This window comes from Sus scrofa, chromosome 16 (assembly GCF_054392235.1).
Source record: "Sus scrofa isolate SSC_HxYL_T2T_F1_AM1 chromosome 16, Sscrofa_HxYL_maternal_Yorkshire_Landrace_v2.0, whole genome shotgun sequence".
Classification (NCBI taxonomy): domain Eukaryota; kingdom Metazoa; phylum Chordata; class Mammalia; order Artiodactyla; family Suidae; genus Sus; species Sus scrofa.
Window position 1 is genome coordinate 45,208,885 of NC_139398.1, and position 27,995 is coordinate 45,236,879.

The window sequence follows — 27,995 nt, forward strand, 5'->3', positions numbered from 1 at the left end:
AAGTTGTGATGGGAACATGGGCTCGGGCATTTAAGACAGCATAAACTGTAGTTCTCCTGTGATGCTGCAGGTTAAGAATCTAGTGTTGTTGCTGAAGCAGCACAGGTTCCATCCCCAGCCCAGGAACTTCCACATGCTGTGGGCGTGGTCAAATAAGGAAAAAAAAAAAAAAAGCCTCAAACCCCAAAAACCTCCAACACATAAACTACCATAAATTGAGATAATCCTGCATTTATTACACGAACATATCTAAATGAAAATGTGGTACGATGCCCCACAGCACATCTCCTGACACACTCAAACGTGACTGCAAGCTAGAAATGACGGAGAACCTTGGGAGAGGTTACGTCCAAAACATGATGCCTATCCAAGGGCACCTTCAGCGCACTAAGTCACTGGCCGAAGATGAAGCTTGAGGGGAAACTCCTCCCAAATGACGTCAAATGTGTCAGTCAAAAAGTCTGAAATAAATTTCCATTTTTAAGTTGAAAAGGAAAAAGATAAAAAATACTCAATGAAAGCAGAAAAAGAACTGTTACAACAAAAACACATTCAATTATGCTTAACAACCACCGGGGTTGTTTGATTATATGGTGAATGGTATACTGGGATGATGAATATTGTGCCAACTTCAGGTGGGGACAGAGGTGGGTACAAAAATCGTACAACTCAGCTTCTAGGATACATTTGAAATCGCTTTCTCTGTGAATGACAGCTTGAACACCAGGTTTTCTCTGTCTTACCTCTGCTTTCCACTCTAAACTTTTTAACTGCGTGTGTGTGTATGTCTGTGTGTCCGTGTGTGTTGGTGTACACACTCCACACTTACGTGTTGAAATTTGCTCTTCAACTCTGGAATTCACTCTTCCTGACACAGTTGCTCTGTTTCACCTTCTTGCCCTAAACTACTCATCAAATGCTATTAACAGTTATAAAGACAACTCGAAGCAACAAATGATTTTGTGTAGATAGGCTGGAAGACAAGTTGACTTTTGTTAATTGGGCCCTGAGAGTTTTCCATCCCACCTTGGGCAGTTTACTATACAGCTTGCCAAACTTTAAAGTTATTATAACTAGTTTCACACAGATGCCAGACAAAACAGACAAAGGATTAATTGGAATGATCACAAATGCATTCCTTCTGAATAAATTGAAACACACTGGCCAGTGCCAAAAGGCATGTAAAATAGAAAACCTGAAACTAATCAATCAAAACAAGTTTAGTTCTTTGTGATGTTATAGTTGGGAGACATTCTGCTCTATAAATAATAGAAAAATTACCTAAGGGAGGAAAAAAGAGAGAGAGAAGTTTGATAGCATTAAGAAGGAATTTTGTACTGTCAAAGAGAAATACCTAGGGAGACAATATCTTTTGTGGCTGGTGCTTTTTTCCCCCTTTAAATTATAATTATTTTTGTAAGTGATAAGAGTTAAAAGCCTTAAAGAAAAAAGTGAAGACTCATACTATTGGCTCAATTTTTAAATTATAACATTGAGCAAATCAAAATGTAAAAGCCCAGAACAATACTGGGAGATGAGGGCTTTGGTCAGATGTTAGACAGACTATCCAAACAGCTGGAAAAGATGTTGATTCTCCTTGGGAAATTTGTAATGTATTTGACTCATGTTTTCATGGAGCTGTGGACTGTCCTAGGGGGTTTGAAACAGAGAGAAATCTTGCCAAGAACTTTATCTGGAAAATGATAGTATTTTACCAGTTTTCCAATTAGACAACAAAAGAATTTAAAGAATAACAAAAATATTCATAGTCGACAAATGTTATCTCCATAGCAATACCATGTAGGCTCTACGTCCACAAGTGATTGAGCAAATTATCTAATTCACTTACACAACAATTTTTTTTCTTCAAAAATGCATCCACACACAAACACAACATAAAGCGATAAAAAAGAGGAGAGTCTTTCCTTACTAGAGTTGGACAACATGTTGGATTGCTTGTTCGGTGCACACGCACACACTTTCTAAGCAGCGTGTTCAATAACAAGTCTCCTTACGCCTGCCGTGGCACACCTACAGCCAGTATCTGATGCAGGGAGGCCAGAAAGGGAAGATGTGGTCAGTGAATTCTTGCCGATGTGATGCAATTCTGAGTTCTAAACAATCTTTGCATAGGCTCTACTCAATTTCATAAAGGTTTTTAATTGTTGCATACAATTACAATATTCATTTCACCAAATCACCTACTACACATACTGAAATATTTATGGAGGAAGTAGCATGATGTTTGGGATAGGTTTCAAAACAACCCAGTGCAGGGCAGGAAAGTTCTTGGGCGTAGAGATGAAATGAGACTGACTCGGAATGGTTGAACGTTGAACCTAGATGATAGGTACCTGAGGTTCAATATACTCTTCTCTCTACTTTGTGAATGCTTGAGATTTTCTATAATCTTTTAAAGTTAAAAGAAAAAAGTGGAAATACAAAAAAATTATTCTCTTGGCTCACAAATGCAAATAAGTAGATGAGGCACGTTTTCTCCCATTTAGATCACTGTCATATAACCTATTACTATAGAGGGTTAGTGATATCATGAGTCAAGGCATTTTCCATGGAACATAAAATAGGAACCTATTTCAACAGGTAAATTGTAAATGAGAATTGGTCTGGTCCTCTAATGCCAGTACTGTAACTGGGATTTCAATGTTACGGGAGTATGTAGGAATGCAAACTTTGTGAAGGTGTGTGTGTCCTTCAGAGCTCTTATCTACTGGAACTGCTTTCCATGACTGTTCCATACTAACTAGCGTTTTGGTTTGTTTCGTTATTAATTTCACTTTGCCATGGCCCGAAAATACCTGAAATAAAATTTCTAGAAATATTTAATTGCTTTTTACTGAATCACATTGAGCTTGTTTGTGCAACTGCAATGTGACTTGGAGAAACAGCTGTAGCAAAAGCACGAGTGCACTAAATAAATATTATTTACTAGTGATGAAAATGACAGTGATGGCTAAGGGATTGCAATTTACAAGCACAGCCCAGTGCAAAAAAAAAATCTAAGTATAAAGGTCCAAGAGATAAACAGAATATGAAAATTTACAGTGGATATAAACTTGCTTTTAAAAATGTTAGTATCAAAAAATACACACAGACTTAAGTGAACCAATATTAAATAATGTTTTAGTTTCTATAAGAGGGCATTTTGAAAATGCATTGTAAACTGAAATGATACACTTATTTATAATATGAATAAGTAAGAAATTTCTAATGATTTCTCCCTTTTGTATTTGTGGGCAAATGATAAAGTCTTCAAAATTTTAATTGATTTTGAAATTTTATTAAATGAAGCTCAAATTTTGTGAATAAACTGTGGTTACTTCCCCAACATCACGACCAAATTGCTCACTTTGAAACAGGCTATATAATTCTAAGGTTAAACAGTAAACACTTGCATTCCTCCAAAAAGCATCCCTTTAGGGAATTATTAATGGAAAAGGAGTAGGGTTGAAAAGATATGGCTGGCAATAAAAGTTCAAAATGCAACTCATGGTCCAAATTTTAACAGCAAAAAACATATTCTGATAATCCCAAAGCTACTGAGACAAGAAACACAATTCTTAAAAGTAATCACAGCCTTGACACTAATAAAGCTACACAAAAGACTCTATTTTTAAGCCTAAATCTTCTTTCTCTTTATTGATTTCCTATACGCTTCTATTTTTAAATTAGAACCATTCATTCCTCTTCATGCTATGAGCTGGAACTAAACTTGAGAACCTCATTTTTAACCCCAAAATGCAAATATATGGGGAGGGGGGACCCTGTAGGTACACAATGAGTTTTATCTTCACATCTTAGGACCATTCTTTTCCAAAATTAACGAAAAAAAAATTAGTTTAGAAACCAGACTCACTGGGTAATATAGAAGTACTAGATTACGTATTGAAGTAAAACAACTCACAATCCAATATAACACATTATTTTAGTTGTTTTCCTGACAGACATTAATACCAACAGAAGAATTTAAGCTCCTGAATAGCCAGCCACTTATTCCACTAATATAACGAGAGTTATATTTGCTTTTTCAGCTCAGTCAATAAACTGAGGTTTATTGATATGACTGAGTTATAATTATTTTCATATTGTAACTCAGCTTTGTCCAAACATACAAGATAGACATCCACGTACATACAATGTCTGTGGAGTAACTGCGCCTCTTAGTCACGTTGTCCCAGTCCCCTCCCTCTCGCCCATCCAGGCTGCATCCATGCAGTCCCAGGAATCCTGTGGACAGTCCCTGGCTCACTTATCACTCCCATATCGCTTCTTCCAGCTCCCACTCTCCTCCTGCCTCACTGGCTGCTCCTTCTTAGTCTTTGCCAATTCCTTCTTCTCTCAGCTCCTGTGTGGTGGGGTCCCAAAACCCCATCTTTGAGGCCTCTTCTCATCTTCACGTGCTTCCTTGTCTCCAGCTGTCTACCTGGCATCCCCACTTTGATGTCAAACAGGTACAGTCAACATAGCATAGACTACACTGGCATTTCCTAATACCTGAAATACTTCATCTTCCAGTTGCCCACCCCCCCCCCAATCTCAACACCATCTTGCTTATTTCTTCTTCTTCTTCTTTTTTTAGGGCTGCACCCACAGCATATGGAAGTTCCCAGGCTAGGGGTCCAATGAGAGCTGCAGCTGCCGGCCTACGCCACAGCTCATGGCAATGCGGATTCTTAACCCACTGAGTAGGGCCAGGGATTGAACCCGCATCCTCATGGAAACTAGTTGGGTTTGTTACTGTTGAGCCACAATGGGAACTGCTTGTTATTTCTTTTTCTCAAACTACGCATCTAATCCATGAGGACATTCTCTTCAAAGTACCTTGACTGCATTCCACTCTGGTCTATACCAACAGGACTACTCCAGTCCAGATTACTGCGATAGCTCCCTGGCTGGTTTCCCTGCTTCTGAGCCTTGTCCTCCTCTGGTCTACAGCAGCCTAGGCAAGCCAGGTGTCCTCTGAGTATGCATGTCACCTCACAACCCTCCTCTGCTTTCGGTCCTCCAAAGCTTTCTCATCTCAAGGAGAGTAAAAGCCAAGCCCTGGAATGTCCTGGAAGGCCCTGCTCCTCCCCTTTCATTTGTCAGATGTGACCTACTCTTACCCTGTCCACTGCTTCCAGCCACAGTGGCCTTGTTGTTCTTAAAACACTCCAGGCACACTGGCACCTCACCGATGCTTGGCGATGCGGCCTTGTCTTTCTTAAGGCTCTGTACCAATGTCCCCTTCTGAGGCAGGCTTGCCCTAATGATCACTCTTTTAAAAACAGAACCTACTCCCCAGCCTCTGAGACCCCAGCCTCATCACCTTTCCTTTCTTGAACTACTTCCTTCTGACTTCTTGATTACCATGAGATGATGTGTTCTTTACATCTGATATGTGGTCTATCATCTGATGTCTGCTATTGGTTTCTGAACTTGCTCCCAACTACATTACAAGGTCCATGAAGGCAAGGAGTTTTGCTGGTCTTGGGGCACTGTTCACAGATTCTCAAAGTGTTTATTACACAGTGTCCACTCAATAAATATTTGTTGAATGAGCAAATGACACTTTTTTTTTTTGGCAGAAGAGAAACTGTAACAAGGGATCTGAGCCTGTATACAGACAACACCGAAGAGTTCCTGTTCCTCTGACTCTCTTCACCCTCTTCCAGCCAAGGTAACATGCCTCTCCCCATAAGAGCCCTCCCCAGAAAACACAGGCCTGGAGTTTGGAGATCTTGGAGGAATACAGAAATCAGGTGCACGGTCAATAAGTCTTTATCGTCTTTGTGGTCTGTCTAGAAAACTGACACAACATAAATAACACTATGTATAACTAGACTCTATTTTCCCATAGAAACAAATTACACATTAACTCCTCAGCTTATTTATAAATTGCTCTTTGGCAAAGTGCTGTCATGCACGCCCCTTTCGGCAAGCTGCCTGAGACACTACCATGCTATCTAAGTAGGTTCAGTCATGGAAAAAACTAGTAGAGTCAGTGGCTTGACAGCTAAGTGGTTCTAAGTGTCTGCAATTGTCAGCTGAGTCTTCCTTTCTTGTGACTTTGTCTGAGAGAAGAAAAAAATATTCTATACTATTGTTAGGTGACTTTCTCCCCAATAATCAGCTCTAAGGTGCAATATAAAAAATACGTCTGCCCCTTTGACAAATTTCTTCCACATATTAATAGGTATAAGTTATTTTTAAAGCAAATGAAGGTTCCTCTGTGCTCAGTGTTTTCTGCTTGGAAACAAGGTATCTGTGAACGGAGGTCCAAAGCAGAGACACTGGAGAAAACGGCAGCATTGTGAAAGCACCTCCGGCAGGTATCAGACACAACTTGTACGTCGCCTTTCCACCTGCCTAGACTTGTCTTAGCGGAATAAATTATAAGGCCGTGCTGTATATTAATTTATTCACTTATAACTTCAATCAGTTGATAAATATTTAAGCAAATAAATGTGACAAGTATTGTTTCAGGAATTAACAAAATAATGAACAAAATGCTATGTCCTTAGAGATCTTAAATGCCTAGTTTAGTAATGGATTTAAAAATTTAGCTTCTGTCTTTGTACATAGGATTTTGGGCAACGTAATTCTAGAGTTAATTAAAGCCTGGTTCGATCTGGAGAGAGATCTTCAAGATTACAGGGCACGTGTACCACCATCCAGGGGAACAAATCTCTTCTGCCTTCTTTTTTTTTTTTAATTTTTTAATAATTATGTCTCCAATACAGTTTTTTCCTACCGTACAGCATGGTAATCCAGTTACACATACATGTACACATTCTATTTTCGCACCTTATCATGCTCCATCATAAGTGACTAGACATAGTTCCCAGTGCTACACAGCAGGAGCTCACTGCTAATCCATTCCAAAGGCAATAGTTTGTTTCTTGACATGAAGCCTTCCTCCGTTTTATTTCTCTCTCTGCGATGGTAATGGGCCTAAGAGGGTGGGTGAAGGCATCTGGCTGTGGACCCCAGAGAGGTCCAGGCAAAGGAGCTGTGGAAGGGGCATCAGGGTAGCCTTGGCGCCTTGGCTGGGTTGAGGAAGGTGATTTCGCGAGCTGGGTTCCCAGGCTGGCAACATCCTCTATTCCAACCAGAAAATGTAATCCTTATGTTCTTACTCCTACAATTTCAGAGTTTCCTCCTTCTCGCTCTAAGTATTTCCTTCTTCTCTGTTCTCCTGTATCAATTCATAAGAAGGAATAAGCCTGCAGAAATGCTGCCCCAGCAGCTTCCAGTTATCATGGTCACTAAGAACACTGCCAGCCTCAGCCAGTTGGAGCTTGATTTGGCAGCTGTCCACCGGTGGGAAAATCACAGTTTCACCAGCCCTCAAAGATAGCTTGCCGACAAAGCACTAGCAAAGGGTCCCCCTTGGCACACTCCATCTCTGAGAAATTCTAAAGATGTTGCCCTTTAGGGACACTCTAAATCTTTGGTTAATGTTTGATGTGGACATGATGCAGGACCATAAGAATAAGCATGAGGAGGAGTATGAAATGCTCAGTGTCCAGTCCTGTCCCCTCTCATGGCAAAATGTGGGGACTTCATAATTAATACTGGACAGAAAGGCAAGAGGGCCATCCAGGCTCAAGGGATATGGCAATATGAAAAGTCCTATTGAGAAAGAGACTGAACACTGAAGGAATTAAAGGAAGAGTATCCGTATGACTCCTCTTGGGAAGGAACAAAGCCAGATGAGACACAACCATCCACAGGGTTTGCAGGTGGGGGGGTGAGTAGAGCATGTTGACCTGACCTGTCCAAGGCTGCTGATAGGTCTAGGAACATCAGTACAGCTGTTTGGCCAGAATCCCTGGCTCTGTATAGGTCATCTGGCTGTGGAGCTGTAACTATAAAAATGACAAAAAGGAGATTAAGAGGCTATACCTTTTCATCAAGGAAAGCTACCCACTACCATAAACGTTTGACTCCCTTTAGCCTTGCAAGCTCAGATGTCCTGGATTTGGCCTGTGTATCACCAGTGTTCTGCCAATTAGAGGGAAAGAAATTGATTTCCTGATTCCTTTCTTCATTCATCCATTAACAAACATTATGTGAACACCTTCCACATCCCAGGTACTGGACTATGGACAGCCTGTGGAAACACAAGTAAGACATAGTCTCTGCACTGAGGGTCTGGTGGGGCGGGATGGCAGAGGAGATACACAAACCAAAGAGTACTAACGTAGCTGCAAAGTGCCATGTTAAAATCATCTCACAGCTGAATCTAGTTATAAAGGAAGGGCATGCAGGTTAAGAGAGAATAATATTTGCAATTGTTCTAAGAGCAGAGTGATGACATGATCTGTTTAGGAAACTATATTTCATAGGCTTGTCACAAGTTATGAGACAGACTGGTCAGAAACGAGGGAGGAGGGGGAGGGGGCTGTGGGCTTTACATGCTGTGCCAAAGAATCTGAACTTTGCTACTAATGGCTATGAGGGGGTCACTCAGTTTTAAGCAGAGGAGTTGATATGATCCAATTTCCAGACAGAGAATGACTTAGGCAAATGTGGAGGCTTGCAAAGCTAGTAAGCAGCCCCAAAGATGAGGCTTAAGTGATTATTCCAAGTGACCATTTAGTAGACTGGAGCATCATTCACTGAAAAGGAACAAATAGGAAGAGAAACACATCCAAAGCAGATGAGCTCAATTTTTAGCATGTTAATAAGCTAAGGTGGTGCAGGAGACTTAGAAACATTGGACTCTAGGAGGAAAGTTGTAGGTATACAGCCAAAGGGAGGCAGATGGGGAGTCATCAGCCTGTGGTCCTTCTGAGACAATGGATTTCCATAGGGACTAACTTCATGGATTTTTACTAATCGAGTATTTACACCCAGCAGTGATTTGATTCATCTCTGGACTATAATAAGTATTCCATTTGTTCTTATTTCTGTAACAAATATAAATATAACCACCAAGATATTTACAAAAGAATTTCAGTATACTTTTCGAATTACGTGGTGAATATTGGGACACTGAGACATAGGGAAGGAAAATATCCCACGTATTAGTTATTGCTGTTTTATAATTTAGCATAGCATTCCTTTGCATAGTGATTTTTTTTCCCACCTGGGGAACTAAAAGGCTGTGGGTAATAACGTCGTTTTTTGGATTAATTTATATTTAATCTGAAAGTTTTCCCCATCAAATCAGTGTCATGAATACCTACTCTGAGTTTCTATGGAATATAAATCAATACAACCTCAGACCTTCAGCCCACACAATTTTGCCAAAATAAACTAACCCTAATGATTGACCCCACTGATAGAAGATATCATATTTTGAAAGATACCAGCATAAAATATAAGTATTTCAAATGCAAGCTCTTTGATGATGAAATGAGAACAGAAAAATCTTATCAAGTCTCTGGAAACAGGGTTTGAGAACAATGAATCCGAGTCAAGAGAATCTGGTTCTCTCTTCTCAGTGCTTCTACTGGTGACCTGTGTGACCTTGAGCAAGCACCCCTGCTTTCATCCCCTCCATTATTCATTTTTTCCCCTCCTTTCACCAGGTAGAGTTTTAGAAAGTATTTCATGTTCTTTAGATGAAAGATAGAAAGTGTACCACTTAAGTGGAAAGTCTGAGGCTTTCTACTCAGAATAGGAGGAAAGACTCAATAGCACACAACCATCCCGGAGACAAAAACTTTACCCAGTGGTTTTATTCCCCAGCTATCACTTAAATCAACAAAGGCCTGGGTCACAAGTTCCTAAACATTTCAGTGTAAAAAAATGGCTGGGGTTGGTGGCGGGGAGGCGGGGGGAGAACCTAGCGAACGATCAAATCTAAGGGATGATATGTTTTTTAGAATCTGTCACCTGAGGAAATACGGAATGTCAAAAATCACAGCCAAGTCAGTGATGCTTGCAAGTGAACGGACATATTTTTTTGCGTATGATTCACATTTTTTAAAAACATCAAGACATTAATTTTTTAGAATAGTTTTAGGTTTACAACAAAATTGAGTAGGTTCAGAGATTTCCCACATTCACACTGTCCCTGCACCTGCACAGCCTCCCCCACAATCGACAGCCCCCGTCAGACAGGCACATTTGTTACAGATGATGAACCTACACTGACACGTCACAATCACCCCCAGTCCGGTCCATCATGGTTCACACTTGGTGTTGTATATTCTGTGGGTTTGGACACATGTATAATAATGTATATTCATCACTATGGTATCACACAGAGTATTTTCACTGCCCTAAATATCCTCTGTGCTCTGTCTACTCGTCCCTCCCTTCTTCTCCTCACTCCTGGCAACCACGGATCTTTTTACTGTCTCCATAATTTTGCATTTTTCAGAATGTCATGTAGTTGGAAACACACAGCATGTACTCTTTTCAGATTGGCTTCTTTCACTTGGAAATAAGCTTTTATGGTCTTTTCATGGCTTGATAGTTCATTTCTTTTTATCACTGAAGATTATACTGTCTGCAGGTACCACAGGTTCTCCAGTCACCCACTAAGAACATCCTGGTTGCATCTAAGTTTTGTCAATTAGGAATACAGCTGCTGTAAACACCCTGTGAAGGTTTCTGTGTGGACATAAGTTTTCGACTCCTTTGGGTAAATACTGAGGAGCATGAGTGCTGGATCATATATTACCGGTATATTTAGTTTTGTAAGCAATCACCAAGCTGTCTTCCAAAGTAGCTGTACCATTCTGCATTCCACCAGCAATGACTGAAAGTACCTGTTGTTCTACATGTGTTGGTGACATCAGTGTTGCAGATTTTGGCCACTGTAATAGGTGTGCAGTGGTATCTTGTTGTTGTTTTAATGCACATTTCCTTGATGATATACCATGTGGAACACCTTTTTATATGCTTATGTGCCATCTGGATACTTTCTTTGGTGAGGTATCTGTTAAGGTCTTTGCCCCATTTTTAACTGGGTTGGCTGTTTTCCTACTGCTGAGTTTTAAGATTTCTTTTAACAGTCCTTCATTACATACACTGTTTGCAAATGTTTTCTCCCATGAACTTGCTATTTTTAATAATCACATAGTATCCACATATATTTGAAAAAAAGTGTTGTCTGTAATGTGAGACATAACTCCTCAGTCACAGGCAACCACTTGGTTTGCAGTAACAAGAGACTCCTGCCATTAAATCTTAACAGCCACCTTGGCATTCAAGATTGAATACTGCAAATTCCTCCTTAGCTTCATAGAAGCTTAGTTTTACTATTATTTGTTGCAGCAATCAAAGGAAAAACCTCAGGCAAGAGCAATGTTAAAGTCTGGTTTGACACAAATTTTTGTGCAAGAAAACAGATCCTACAGAGAGAAGGGAACAAAGCACCTCAAGATATGCATCTTGTAGAAAGCCACATATAGTGGTGGAAGGAGGCAGAAGCAGAACGAATGGAGGTGAAGCTTCTATATTTTTTTTGCAAATGGAATAATGAAAGTATGTTTATAAAACACATCAACTCCAAAGGAGACATACATATGGCCAAAGAACGTATGAAAAGAGGCCCAACATCACTAATTAATAGAGAAATACAAGTCAAAACTACTATGAGGTGCCATTTTACACCAGTCAGAATGGTCATCATCAAAAAGTCTACAAAAAATAAATGCTAGAGAGGGTGTGGAGAAAAGGGAACCGTCCTACACTATTGGTGGGAATGTAAAACACTATGGAAAACAGTATGGAGAGTCTTCAAAAAACTAAAAAATAGAACTACCATATGATCCTGTAATCCCACTCCTGGGCATTTATTCAGAGAAAACCACAATTCAAAAAGATACATGCACTCCAACGTTCACTGCAGCACTATTTACAATAGCCAAGACATGGAAGCAACCTAAATGTCCCCTGACAGAAGAATGGATAAAGCAGATGTGGTATATATATACAATGGAAAATTACTCAGCCATAAAAAAGAATGAAATAATGGTATTTGTAGCAACATGGATGGAACTAGAAATTATCATAAGTGAAGTTAGACAGTGAGAGACAAATATCATATGCTATCATTTACATGTGGAACCTAAAAAAAGGACATAAATGAACTTATTTGCAAAAGAGAAACAGACTCACAGACTTTGAATCACTTTGTTGTAGAGCAGAAATTATCACAATATTGTAAATCAACTATACTTCAATAAAACTTTAATAAAAAAATTAAAAATCTCCTTTGTTGATACAATGTTTTATAAGCTATAAAATACTATGCAAATGGGAAGTGGTTTAATTTGTAGGAGGAGAATGTTAATTTCCTGAATCACACAGGGATGGCTGCATTAAGAGGCTCTGTCTCCCTGTCAAGGGTATCAGTAATCTCACTTTACTCTGGAGGTCATGTCACTTCTTGAGCACCCCATGTCATTCTGAGTCCAGCCTTTTAGAACACTAGACGTCTAGAAGTGGGTGGACTTGTCAAGAGGGGAAGAAAACATAGATGATTATGTATGTAGCAATAGTGACCATTTCTTGATCACTTCCTAGGTGCTAGGCACTGGTCCAGACCTTAATATATATTATCACTAAGCCTCACAATACAGCACACCTCTTTCAAGGTCTGCTTTTTAGCAGAGGAGCCTCTGAATACACAGCCACAGAGATGGAGAGAATTCTGATCCAACCTGATTCGAAAGCCCCACAATCACTATATTACCACGGCCTCCTAGGACATGATTTGCACACTAAACAGGTGAATTTTCTCCAGCAACAGATGCTAAAACAATTGCAGTACCCACTCGGCAGTTCCACCTCAGTGTCAGTTTAAAGTCTTGATTTTAGTTTCTTTCTTCAGCTACTGCTGAGAACCTACGACCTAAACCTTAAGGTGCTATTGATTCCACTGGCTAATAAAGAAGATTCTTAAGTTATCCTAATTAAGGCATTTCCTTGTTTATATTCTCCAATACATTCATTTTGCAAAAAAACAAAAAAAACAAAAAAAACCCCCAAAAAACCTAAGCAACTCCAGTGCAAGCTTTGTTATCTCTACCTCCTACTTCCTTATTTCCTAGTAATCAGAAAGCAATCTGCAGTCACTCTTTTAACTAGTATTCAAGCAGTGCCAGCAATGTGCTAAGTACTTAATCTGTATTAGGTTTTTAATTCCTTATGACAAAGCTATTAAGTTGGTGTTGGGTCTCCATTTCATAGATAAGGACAGAGTTAATGTAGGATGCAAACAGATGTCTACTGGATGTTTAAGCCCTGGTTTTAAGCCCTGATTTTAAGCACTACGCTATGCCTCCCCAGAACACAAACACGAGTTTTTCTTGTCAGGAGAGATTAATGGTTAAATTCAAGGAGCTGGGTGGAAAGTTGTCAGAAGTTATCAGAATTTACTGCTCTCCACCTGCTCAGCCACACCACCCCCATCTTCACTTCCTTTAATTCACTTTTGATCCTATAGAGCTAAGAATTTAGGACTGTGAGTTATTCAAAAAGCCTTCACACTTAAGGGAGAAGGCATAACAATGAACCAAGGCAAGAGCACTGTTCTCCCTTCTTAAAACAAAAGTATGTTCACTTCAAACGTTTCAGGAAAAGAAAACCCCAAATCAAAGCGCCGTATTTGCATCAGAATCACTTCCCTGGCCTAACACACTGAAAGGATTCCCCTAAAATTGCCCTGCACCCTTGGCCAGGAGGGATTCCTGAAGGAATCAGGCTGCCTAGGGGGGTGGTCTACTTTCAAAAGGACCCCAGCATCCTCAAAGGGCCCCTGGTTGGGTCACCGTGGCAGGGGGGAATCTCTTAGATCAAGAAGCTGGAGAGGCACAGATTGTATCCAGAAAAAGAAAAAAAAAAAAAATCACAAAATTTCTACTCCTGATATTTTTAAAAATTTTACATATGCTAGTGAAAAATGAGAGAATAAATATTACTAGCACAAATTAAACATGACACAATTATGGCATTGTTGTTATCTTAGGACAACTTTCCATAGGTTTTATTCTTTCTTTTTTTTTTCTGTCTTTTTAGGGCCGCACCTGCAGCATATGGAGGTTCCCAGGCTAGGGGTCTAGTCGGAGCTGTAGCTGCCGGCCTATGCCACAGCCACAGCAACTCCAGATGTAAGCCGTGTCTGAGACCCACACCACAGCTCACAGTAACGCCGGATCCTTAACCCACTGAGTGAAGCCAGGGATCGAACCCACAACCTCAAAGTTCCTAGTCGGATTTGTTTCCACTGCGCCATGACAAATTCCTCACTTTCTTTCTTTCTTGCTTTTTTTTTTTTTTCCCCCTTAAACCCAGTGCAACACTGGAGGTAGAAGAAGCCAGAGGGAGCCCTAAAAGCTGGTCATATGAGGGTGGGAACCAGCGGCAGTTCTTTCTGGGGCATGTACACATCAGGACTCTGATAAGCTCTCCCCATAATCAATGATCTGTGGCAGGTGGTCTGTATATTTCAGCACAATCCTGATGAAAATGATCACCCTCAATTCAGGGCTCCTGCTGAGTTTGAAAACTCAAAAAAACATTAATTTGCAGTATGTATGAGAGCGCTTGGACAACCTAATCGCCCATTTTCAAGGCTAGGCTAGGAGCCTGACTTATTTTGTAGGAAAAGAAACTCCTTGGGGCTTCTGTGTAGGTAAGAGGGGATTTTGAAGGGAAATTCTGGAACCAAGGGAGCTATGAGGAGGTAAAGAGACCTGGATACTGTGGAGGCAGCAGGAATGGGGTGACAGTTACCTCTAGACCTGACTCCCCTGGTTTTTACCCACTGCTTCATGTGCCCAGACTCTTCATCACTCCTTTACTTTCACAGGGCCAAATGGCCAGTGGGCAAATGTGCTTTAATGAGCTTGGGCTAATGATTTTCCACAGAGTGCATCAGGGCTGCGTGTGAGGGAAATCTGATGTATATGGGGGGGCAGGGTGGGAAGAGGGGTGATCAAGAATTGGTTTCTCTGAGATGATGACATAATTTTCCAGGATTGCTAGAAAGTATGGCCAAGCTATTACAAAGGCTTAATAACTTGAACTGGTCTCTCCAGATATAAAATGCAACTCTCCAACCTTACAGCTTCTTATATAAACTGCCAGCTATCTAGCCCATCAACCTTGCAGACAAGCAAATTAAAACTCAGACAAGTAACTTGTGCAAGGTTGCCATGTGTTCAGTTCTTGTTGATACCTCAAGAAAACCTTGACACAGGCTCCATAAATGTTTCATATCTACTTTAGTTTTGCAATAAGGATGGTAGTGGACAATGTCATGTTTCAAGACAGAGACTCCAAGATTGTTTGGTGATTCACTGTTGTTTATGCAATGGTTAGGTTCTCATAGGAGAAACTTCTACACCTACCTACTTACCTTGAATTATTGGGGGTGCCTTTTTGCATATACATACATATAAATGTGTGTATGTATATGTGTGTGTGCATACACACACACACGCATATATTTGCTTTTTAGGGCTGCACCTGTGGTACATGGAAGTTCCCAGGCTAGGGGTCAAATCAGAGCTGCAGCTGGCAGTCTATGCCACAGCCACAGCAATGCCAGATCCAAAGCACATCTGTGACCTAGACCACAGCTCACAGCAACGCCAGATCCTTAACCCCCTGAGCCGGGCAGAGGATCGAACCCACATCCTCACGGATACTAGTCGGGTTCATTACCGCTGCACCACAATGGGAACTCTGACATATATTTTTATTTTTATTTATTTTGTCTTTTTAGGGCCGAATCCATGGCATATGTAAGTTCCCAGGCTAGGGGTTGAATTGGAGCTACAGCTGGCAGCCTACATCACAGCCACAGCAACACCAGAAATGAGGTGCATCTGCAACCTATACCACAGTTCACAGCAACACTGGATCCTTAACCCACTGAATGAGGTCAGGGATTGAACCTGCATCTTCATGGATGCTATTCAGATTTGTTTCCACTGAGTCACAATGGGAAGTCCTAATATATATTTTTAATAAGTGTTCTTTAAAAAAAAAAATCACGAATTGACTCAATTCTTCTACATCTTAAAGGAACACAAAGAACTCACTGTCTAGACCCATACTCCAAACTGACATCACGAATCTACAAAGAACTTATGAAGTTTTCAGTTTGAGGTCTCTGGTCTCCACATCAGGTGAAGGAAGGCTGCTGAAATCAGTGTCCCAGAACTTTCACTCTTGGGGTTCCTTTCTCTCAAAAGAATGGCAGGAGGTATACCCTGGTTCATACCTACTTCTCTACAACTGCCCCATTCCTCCAATTTGCATTTTATTTTGGACCAGGGTAACTGTAATTGTAAATTGGTCTACTTCCTTTAATCTAGGACTAGGAGCAAGTCATTTTTAATAGCCCTTAATTTCCCCTTTTAATGAGATATCTGCATTCAGCAGTGACTCAACCATGGACTGCTGTAGGCTAGGGGAGATGAATCACAGAAAAGAGAAGAGGCCCATTAGGTAATCTCACACAGCTCCCTGCCAGACTCAGGATGATTCCCAACAATAAAACCTCTAGGACCAGTTCAGCACACTTTTTATTTGCCTCTAAGGATGAAATTGCTAACTCGTGCCCCAGAGGCCATGCTATAATTTGAAGAGCCCACACTCCGACAGTCATCTCCCCGCTGTGTCAGGGACGCCCTCCTTCTCCTTGCAGCTCTTTATCTCACTCTAAAACTCTGGGTCTACCCAGTCGGTTGACTGTCTCTGACATGCACATGTTTTCCTTCCGCTATGTTTGCAACCACTCAAATATTTAGAGGATGACTGCCTTGGATATCAAGGGGAAACTGAACTCTACAGAAGAGAACTTCCGACACGTCTTAACCCTTGCCATAAAAACAAGAACAACAATGCACAGCATGGACTTCACCTCCAAAGGCTGCTGGCTTTTCTACGCTTTCCAGTTCTTTGTTCGGTCTACCTCTCTGCTCGCTGAGGGGTCTCTGAACTCTCTCCAGCTGTCCCACATCTGGAATCGAGCTGCTCACACAGAACAAACTCTTCCCGGTGTGGTCTGACTTGATGGAGATCGACTCTGGGTCTCTTCTCCCTCCATCCCCCTTACCCTGCTGGCTTTTTGCTTTTCCCTTCCAGTCCCCCAGCCTCTCTCTTTCATCCTGTAAACCCCTCTTTGGACAGTCTGTCCTTGAGAAGTGTCGTTCTAGTCAAGTCGGTGGGCTCAAGAATAATGATAACAACAAAAATCTCTTGAGAGGCCTCAGAGCCTATTTAGTCAATACACTGATGTCCGGCAGCTTCTCCACTTGCCTCTTCTCTACAATTAACGTTATCATCATTTACAAACACCACCTCTACCTTTTCCTTTTGAGGTCAGTGTATCATCTTTGTCATTATTTGGGAAAGGGTTTTTTTTTTTTTTTTCATTTATTAGTTTTATTGATGTATAATTGCTTTACAAGGTTATGATAATTCTGCTCTACAACAAAGTGATTTGGTTATACATATACACACATCCACTCTTTTTCAGATTCTTTTCCCACATGGATTATCACAGAATATTGGATAGAGTTCCCTGCGTAATTATGCCACACGATCCCCGCGGGCGGGTTAAACGGCCATTTCCATTTCATTTCCAGCCAAATGCACCATTTTACCTACTTTTTAGCTATGATTATTTTCCTATGGATGAGTGTGTAATATTTTTTCCTTTGGACTATTCTGTCTCCAATTTACTGAGAAAACTTATTTAGACCATCAGCCTAGTCTCCCTGAATACTGATTTCCTCATTGTCTAAGTGATTCTTGCAATCTCTGCACAATTCAGAATTGGAAAGGAATGAACTCCTAGCTGGGCCACTTCCTTTGACCTTTAATTCTGGCCACTTGTCCTGCCAATTTTCCCTTCACACATGTAAAACCCAGCCTCCTTCATCACCTTTTAAATATGGGACTTTCTTTTTTTTTTTTTTTTTTTGTCTTTTTGTCTTTTTTTGTTGTTGTTGTTGTTGCTGTTTCTTGGGCCGCTCCCGCGGCATATGGAGGTTCCCAGGCTAGGGGTCCAATCGGAGCTGTAGCCACCGGCCTACGCCAGAGCCACAGCAACGCGGGATCCGAGCCGCGTCTGCAACCTACACCACAGCTCACAGCAACGCCGGATCGTTAACCCACTGAGCAAGGGCAGGGACCGAACCCGCAACCTCATGGTTCCTAGTCAGATTCATTAACCACTGTGCCACGACGGGAACTCCATAAATATGGGACTTTCTATTCATTTATGTAAAAAAAGCTTCCTACCTAAGTTGCCGGCAAGACCGGAAGAACTATGGAGCCAGATTTTAGCCCATCTGCTTACACAGAGTGGGTGACGGGCAAATATCACCCTCACAATTCCAAGGGTGCTCCCAACGCTGCGTGGATCAACCTTCTCCACCATGCCCCTCCTCCGGGAACCGCAGGTCTTCCCCACATCCACGCCTTCCCCCGTCTCCAATTAGGCCAGGCTCAGATCACTCTTCATTTATGCTGTTTTCAAGCACACACAGAAGTAGGGTAACTGGTACAACTGCATCCCCATATACGCAACAAGAGCTTGAACATGTCATCCCCAAATCCAAAGGACTCCAGATTTCAATTCTCCTCTGCAGAGATTCAAAGGCAGTCCCTGATGTCCAGCACAGGAATTTTCCACTGTGCCTTGGGGGTGACCCCCCAGTGTGACGAGACTTTGGCTCTCATCACTGCTAATCCCCTGTAACCACAGAACTAAGAGAACACATGTCCTCATTCAATTTGCCAGAAGTGATTTCTTTTTTCTCTCCCCTCATTTTTAAAGTGAAATTCTGCCAGAAGTTCAAAATACAAAGAATACAGTACCTACCTTCTTTCAACTCCCAACTCTAAAACATTTATTTCTACCTTGAATGATTTTCTGGATCTATTTATCTGCTGAAATTCCGACAAGTGGTCATGACTTCAACTTTGAATGGCTTGAGGCAAGGTTTTGGAACAAACAAACACATACTGCTAGAGAGAAAATGAAAACCAGCAAAAACAAACCAAAAAGGTAACTGATAATTATTTGGGGAGAGAACATTTATTTTTCTATGTTGACAATCTTTTGTTATTTTGCTTTTCAGCAGCACTTTGAACAGAGCTAAGAAGCGCAGATCCAAGGCCTTCAAACCTTAATGTACCTTACAATCAGAGCTAAACTGCGGACTGCCAGGCCCTGCTCCAGAGAGTCTGATTCCACAGGTCTGGAGCTGAGCCTAGGAATCCACATTTTATCAGGCATGCCAGAGGGCTCTGATGCAGGTGGTCTTTGACTCAGCTTTGAGAAATGCCGAAGTTTACAAGAGGAGCACAAAGGCCTTATGAGAGTTACGAAGAGGGAGTGCTTGTTTTCACTTGGGGTAATGAAGGGACAGCTTTGCAGAGATGGACTTTGAACGCTATCTAGAACTTTCAGTTATTCAGAAACACACACATACACACACACACACACACACACACACACACACACACACACACATCCCTGAAACCAACCTGTTAGACACCAAGTACCAAGTTCTGTTTAAGGTACTGGAATCACCAAGCCTCACGGAGCCCTGCCTCATGGGAGCTGAGTCTACATGGATAGGCTTTCAGGAGCAAAAGGAGGGACTATCACAAACAAAGAGGGAGTGATAATAAGGATTGTCAAGTTCAACGTTGGGCACTGTGGAGAATACAGAAGGAAAAAATACACACTGACGGATGCAAAGAACTAGTTCAACGATTCTTTGATCTCCTTTGGATAGACTTGTGTCACTGCCTAAACTCACACATTCATAGGATGAGAAGACTGAGACTTGAAAACCAATAGTGAATAATAAAGTATATACTTTAGTCTGAATTGGGGGCTATAGACTAAGAGCCTAACATATGTGAGTTTTGTGTTTAGGTTCATATAATTCATAAAAGCCTCATGGAGAAGGCACACCTTGGAATTCTGGAATGCTGATGGAGGAGCTGAGAAGGGACCTGGTCCTGTAGTCCTGTCTGGACACAAGCATTACCTTGCTACTACTCCCTGTGTGGCCCTTGGATCAACAGCACAGGTGTCACCTGCTGACGTGGCTGTGCTAGAAATATGGAAACTCAGGACCTACCCAGACTTCCTGAATGAAACTCTTTCATGAGATCATCACATACACATTTAAGCCTGACAAAACACTGCTACGAGGGGTCCAGTGGAGATGGGCGACACTTATGAAGAACAGAGTTTAGAGTTCCCGTTATGGCTTAGTGGTAACAAACCCGAAGAATACCCATGAGGATATAGCTTTGATCCCTGGCCCCGCTCAGTGGGTTAAGGATCTGGCATTGCTGTGAGCTGTGGTGTAGGTCGCAGATGAGGCTCGGATTTGGCGTTGCTGTGGCTGTGGGATAGGGGGTGGCTGCAGCTCTGATTCAACCTCTAGTCTGGGAACTTCCATAAGCCTCGGGTGTGGGCCTAAAAAACAACAACTACAACAAAAAGAAGAGAGTTTAGGGGTAGAGGGGATAGAGCTGAGGATATTGCTGTGAATTAAGAACACAGAGACAATAACCTTTATCATAAAAGTGGAAGACTTTTCAAAGGAAAGGAAGAAAACAGTAGGAGAACGGAGGCCCATGGCCTGGGACTGGCTCAGAGTGAGGGGAATGCACACAGAGGGTAAAAGGGAGAAAGAAGAACCAGATTCAAGAAAGAAGAGATCAGAAGGGAGAGGGCGGTACAAGAGAAATTAGTAAAAGTTGGAATGGCCAAGGCTTTGGGGACAGAGAAGATGGGAACTAAAAATGGGCATTGGAGATGACTAAAAAGAAGTCAGGCAGTGGGAAGCAGCTCCAGGGGAATTTAAGCAAGAATGACATAATTTCAAGATATGGTCCAAGATAAAAATTAAAAGGGTCATCTCTTCCCTAGAAGGTAGGTTAAAAGTGAACTATACTGGAGATTATGTGTAAAATTGTAAATAAAGGAATAGACATTGAACTGCTTCCAAAACTATGTCACCAGGCTGACAAATTTTTAATTAAGTCCATCTGGTGTGAGCTCCTTGTAGCCCTGTCTCCCCTTCACATAGCTTTTTTCTTCTATCCAACTTGAGGGACACACACACACACACACAGAGAAATAAACATGCACACACACCATCTTCCTTCCAGAGCTAATGCTTCTAAGATTTTAATTGGGCTTCTAGCCCCAAACCTTCCTCCTTGTCTTTTGGGAATCCATTTATACCTTCTCGATCTTTCTGAGCATCTTAACATTCTTTCTTTTTTTTTTGGTCTTTTTAGAGACGCACCCATGGCACATGGAAGTTCTCAGGCTATGGGTCAAACTGGAGCTGTAGCTGCTGGCCTACACCACAGCCACAGACATGCCAGATCTGAACACGTCTGTGACCTACACTGTAGCTCACAGCAATGCCGGACCCTTAACCCACTGAGAGAGGCCAGGGATCAAGCTTGTGTCCTCATGGATACTAGTCAGATTCATTTCTGCGGAGCCATAACGGGAACTCCCTTAACATCTTTAAAGAGAGTAAGAAGGAGAGATTAAAGATTTTATGGCTAATGAATCTTTAAAGAAAAGGGGCCCATAGATTGCCCAAAGATAAGTTTCCTTCTATTCACAAGAGAGCTTGTGTCCTTTCAGAAATTATTTAACCGAAGAAATATAAATGAACTGTGAATAACAGTTAATAATGAACTTATATTGATTCATTACTTACAACAAAAGTACTAATGTAAGATATTAATAACATGGGAAATGAAGTGTGGGATATATGGGAACTCTGTACTGTCTTCTCAGTTTTTCTGTAAATCTAAAACTAGTCTAAAAAATGAAATCTATTATATTTAAAAAAACAAATTATTTAACCTAAGTTTTTTTCAACTACAAAACTGAAGACATAATAGCTACCACTTAAGGTTCTTAGAATAATTCAATGAATTGAGGTTTTATTTTTTTGTTTCTAGGGCCACTTGCAGCATATGGAGGTTCCCACACTAGGGGTCTAATGGGAGCTGCAGCTGCCAGCCTACACCACAGCCACAGCAACACTAGAGCATTAACCCACTGAGCGAGGCCCGGGATCGAACCCATGTCCTTATGGATACTAGTTGGGTTTGTTACCACTGAGCTGCAGCGGGAGCTCCTGAGTTGAGTTTTAAGTTGCTTTATTGCAGTGCCTGATTTATGAGAGTTACTCAAGAAATATTACCTGATAAAAGATTAGAAGTATGTATCATCAGGGAGAGGGAAAAAAAAGAATGAGCTGATCATTTATTATTTACTTGGTGGTAACTTACACTTAGCATTGAACCAAGATTTTAAATTTATTAAAGGGACAAATTTTGCGTGCCTAAAATGAACAGGATAATCTCCTAAAGACAGTTTTACAGCATAGTGTCTGTATCTGGAATTTAATGGCAGACTGGAGCAGGAACATGAAGCCAAAGTCAGTTGAAGAAAAGAAGTCATTAAGGATTCAGGGAGTGAGAGCATCTCCATGCATGCCAGCCTTGAGGTGCTGCTTGATAGATGACTTCCCTACAACTCCAGAAACACTACCCAGCATAATGGTTGGCATCTCAACCTTTGGGAGGAGTGATGAATTTTGAAAGTCTCCAATTAGCTGAGATGAATAGGAAACTTTTATGGAGCCTGTGTCAAGGTTTTCCTGAGGTATCAACAAGAACTGAACACATGGAGACCTTGCACAAGTTACTTGTCTCTTTGAGTTTTAGTTTGCTCATTTGCTAGGCTGATGGGCTAGGTAACCTTTAAGTGGCCCTCCTGGCTCGAAGAGGAATGGATACTTCAAAGAGCCTAGACTCTCCTGTCAGACCTGGGCTGGAATTCCAGCTCTAGCGCACACCACACAAAGCACTCAACATCCCTGGGTCCTATTATTCTCCCCTGCAAAACAGGGAGAATAAAACATCCACTGCAGAGCTATAGAAGAAGAAAAGATGTTTCTAAATTATCTGGCACATAACAGACGCTCAATTAATGGAACACTCCTAAAGGACTCCCTGATTATGTGTTAAATGTACCTATTGCCAAATTTAAGGTATGGTTATCCCACAAGTGACTAAAAAGCATTTCTTCAGGTTTTAAAAACATTTTTCCTTTTCAAAAAAGATTCATCCAAGGCTCCTTTTCAAATGCAAGTCAGAGTTCATGCTGAGCATCAGAGAGACTTCTAGAATATTTACATCTATCTACCCACTGCTGAATATGAAATGTGACATCCTCATCCTAAAAAAAACCCCGAGGAAGTGTGTGCGTGTGCGCCCGTGTGCGCATGCGAAGGTGTGTCTATCCCTTACTGATTGCAAAGCTTGGTGGTTAAGTCATAAAGGGTTTACAAAGCTGTGCATGGTTTGATTCTCTGTTCCTGAGAAACCAACAACTTGCCTCTGTAGGTACACAATACCAAAAGATCAAAAGGATCATTTTGAGAAGGAAAAATGTGTGACTCCTTCCACAGTATTATGTGAATCAGTTAATGTTTATAAAAAAATTTCATATACTTGGGCAAAAGGCACTTTAAATGTAAACCATTTTAAGGGCACTTCATTTTAGAAGACTACATTAAGAACAAACAGGGCAGTGATGAGTATGTTGGGAGGCAAGAAAAGGCTTTAAAGAAAGGACAGATTGGAGTTCCCGTCGTGGTGCAGTGGTTAATGAATCTGACTAGGAACCATGAGGTGGTGGGTTCGGTCCCTGGCCTTGCTCAGTGGGTTGACGATCCGGGGTTGCTGTGAGCTGTGGTGTAGGTTGCAGATGAGGCTTGGATCCCGCATTGCTGTGGCTCTGGTGTAGGCCAGTGGCTACAGCTCTGATTCGACCCCTAGCCTGGGAACCTCCACATGCTGAGGGAGCAGCCTGCTGAAAAGATGATACTTAAAATCTGTTGCCATCATCATGCAAAAGGATGCTTTTAGAGCATATTTTCAGTACAGATGATAAGCCAGGTGAAATCTGGAAACACAAATTTTTTAGTTCACAGAAAGCCAAGTTCTTCAGTATAAGTAACTTTTAAATAAATTTTTAAAAATACCAAATCAATTTAAAGTGCTAACAGCCTCACCAGGATGTAAATTCTAAAAACAATTCGCCTTGTTACCAACAGGATCAAACACAAGCAAGCAGCCAAGATACTTTAGCTCCTAAACTTGGTGCGTTCAAAGACAATCTTGATTTGAGCCGAGTGTGATCTCCAGATACAGTATAACCCTTCTACACACAGCTCCATGGGAAAGCATTTTCTGGAAACAGATGCACCTTGTTTAAAACCAAAGTTCTGTTTCTGAAGAAACTGGGTACAAACAGAATTTTGAAAATTGAATCATACTTCAAATGCCCTGGGGAAGCTCATATCACAGGGAACTCTGTCACAAATGTTATTGCAAGTGAAAAATTATTTTATGAATTGAAAAACACCTTTAATTTATATGCTGATATTTATATGCTGATATTTTGGTTTTGTTTTATAATTATGTGCTTGCTTTTTGCGGCTTATTTTGAACAACTTAAAAACAAACCCGGAGTTCCCGTCGTGGCGCAGTGGTTAACGAATCCGACTGGGAACCATGAGGTTGCGGGTTCGGTCCCTGCCCTTGCTCAGTGGGGTTAACGATCCGGTGTTGCCGTGAGCTGTGGTGTAGGTTGCAGAGGCGGCTCGGATCCCGTGTTGCTCTTGCTCTGGCGTAGGCTGGTGGCTGCAGCTCCAATTGGACCCCTAGCCTGGGAACCTCCATATGCCTCAGGAGCGGCCCAAGAAAAGGCAAAAAAAGACAAAAAAAAAAAAAAACCCCAAAAAAACCAAACATTTTTCTTTGAATGTATAATTTAAAATATTTCTTTTAAGTGTAACTTTTAACATATTCTGGGACTAATTCCTTTCACTCTTAGCCCTACCCTCCTCCCCAAAAAACCTCCATTTTTGAAATAGAAGCCATGGGATTATCTAAGGAAAGAGTCAAATTTATTTTATGGTCAAATTTTAAGAACTCATTTGTTCTAAGCAGATGAGATCTGGGGGCTGATGTTCCTACCTGCTCTTTGACAGATGATTTTAAAGGAATAGAAGAGAAGGAATATAAATTCCCCTGCTTACCCGCCATCAGCTGGGGATGGATAGGACAAAATCAGGAACTTATGCTTCTGCTGCAGACACATTTGCTTCAACTCCAAGAAACTGAGTAATGTTTCACAGTTGAGCAGAGGTTCCCAAACTCTCTTGATTCGTGAATCCCTTAGTCTTTCAGTAATTTTTTCCTAGTGTCACCAGGCCAAAAGAAATACCTAACAGTTCATTTATTAAGTAGCTAGACTCAAATAGCCTACTGCATAGTCACATCCTAACAATGTGGTAGCAGTTTGAGAAGATAACAACTCATGAAGTGAAAGAAAAAAAAGTGTATTTTAATTTTACTCTTAAATAGCCACAGTTACTCACTGGAGGGTGTGTACACCCACTGGGCACTGCCCAACTGTCCAATCTTGGAGTCAGCTTGTATACCATCACCTTGATTCTCTGTTGCACATTATTTGCCACACAGCGTTTACTTTTTGTCCCCTCAAAAACCCCAACTTTACAAAGATATGACATCATCAAAAGGAATGTAGCGCCATCTAATGTTGAAACTGTGAACTACCTCAGCCAGTAGTTCATTGGGTGTCTGTCTGATAATCAAATATTACTGTGCTTTCTCTCTCAAAAAGAAAAAAAAAAAAGAATCATAAAATACCTCCTGTGTGTTGACTGTGGCATCCTGGGGTGCCCTGGGACCCAGTTTGGGAACCACAAATTCAGAGACACAACCATTCCCACTTCTCTGAATTGACTAAATGTCATGAGATTTCAATATCCTTTCAACTACACACAATGCACAGGGCTGAAATCTGTAGTTGCCTCCATGTATATGTGCCTCCATGTATATGTGCCTCCATGTATATGTTAAAAGCACTTCCACCCCTGCGAGGTCACAATTTTTAAGACAATACCTGCACCCCAATGTGTTTAGATATATATCATTAAATTTCAGCTTTACTTCCATAAATTTGCCAGTGATCTGATTTGGTTTATACTAGGAAAACAAGCTATTTTCTTACATACAGAAAGTTTTGTATTATGTGGTATAATGTACTGTTGAGTAGCAACAGTGTTACTGAGCCTGCCCACACAGCAAGGGTGTCCATCTATCTCTAAAATGTAAGATATTACAAATTCAGGCATAATGACTGGACAGTATAGCGCATGAAAAAAGTTACAACATGTGTCAGCTTACTTTGTGAAAAATATTTTAAAAGCATGAATCCAGGATACTGTTAAGCAGAAATCTTCCATTTCGGTGGATAGACATTTTTCTCCAGCAAGCACATGTAGAGGTTGCTAGTGACAGAAGGATCCCATTCCTAGTCTTTATTTCTGGAACCAAAATATTCACCCTCTTCCTCCCTTTGCATACAGCCCATTTATTTCCATTTGCCGCCAAGGATAAACCACTGATTGAATCATGTCATGCTAGTTTGGTTATCTCACAATTTCCTTGTATACCTTTGAAACCAAGCTCCAGACGTACATTAAACTATCACCCTGACTATTCAACTTTCTGCATGTTCATTTCAAATTGCTTTTGTCCTGGGTTTCCCCTCCTTCTTGAGAGTTTTATCTGTCTGTGCCCTTCCTTTCCTCTCTCTGCTACTTTTTAAAAGCCTCCCACACAATCCTAGGTAATAGCAATTTAAAAGAATGCCCTGGGGTGGAATAATCAGCCATCATAATTAGAGTCAGGTCCTGGCTGAATCTGGGATGTAGTGATGGGTGTCTCAGGACCAAAGCAACCCCAGAAGAGCAGAATTAGAGGGAAAACTCCATTCAGTTTTAAATGCGGCATTTCTTAATCAGCAAGGCACAGAGCCTTATTACCAATGTGGATTAAAATGAACTAAATTCTAACAGCAGTGTGTCCATGGGCAAGATATTTGTGGTTCACTGAGGTAAAGTTCATAGGTCCTAACCCAATGTAGCAGGGATAGCAGAAATGTGCTGAAAGAGACGAAAATAACCACACCATTGAAGAGATGTAATCACTGAAAAGACGGCAGTGCTGGGGCCCTTACTCTTTCCTTCAACAAGATTTTTATTTTGTTACTTTTAAACATTCTGTCATGTAGTAGTCTATCTCAGGAATACTTTAGCTCATATAATGACATTTAAGGAAAAAAAAAAAAAAAGCAAAAAACCTAGAAGCCTTTTCCAGTGCCAAGCTCATTTAGAAAGTTTAGCTTCTGACTAATGCAATGATGCAATGTAACAATACCAAATTCTTTCATAATATTTAGGAGTAAGTGATTACTTGTGGAAACTGCAATGTTTCCTAACAAACCAAGTGTTTCAGGGACAGACCACCCAAATGTATTATTATATAAAGATGTCAGTTACATAATTACATGCGAAAACAACACATTTTACTTTTTTGTTTTTTAACAACAATTATCCTCTCTGGGGAAGACGGGCTGAATTAGCTGTTTAGCAAAGTGCCTCCTAGGGGCTCCAATTATCTCAGACACATTTAAACTGGAACCTTGATAATGTACATTTAACATGAGGAACATGAAAATGTCTTTTCTTCTCTCCCCATCCCCCATTCCTGCCATGTCTGAAGTGACTTTGCTGAGACCACCAACGGTGAAGATGCTTTGAAAAACTCCATCTCCAATGTAACCATGAACCATATACTAGTGGCCCTGTTGTAAAAATTTTTTTATTTTTTAAATTACCTATTTGAAAGGTATTATATCGATGCCATTCTTTAAAAGTAACTGGAAATATTTTAAAAATGTGCAAACAAGTTGCATTTAATTCAAATGGTATTTATAAACATCAAATGGAGTTTATAAACACATTTTTAAAAATATTGTACAGGAGTTCCCGTTGTGGTGCAGTGGTTGACGAATCCAACCAGGAACCATAAGATTGTGGGTTCGATCCCTGGCCTTGCTCAGTGGGTTAAGGATCCGG

The 27,995-nt window shown here is 40.9% G+C and overlaps 1 protein-coding gene across 3 annotated transcripts in view; it reads right to left on the bottom strand.

Annotated features, from left to right (window-relative positions):
- The window catches only part of ARL15 (ADP ribosylation factor like GTPase 15), a 442,112-nt gene that overhangs the window by 90,531 nt on the left and 323,586 nt on the right, over nt 1-27,995 (bottom strand). The gene's annotated exons all lie outside the window — the stretch shown is intronic.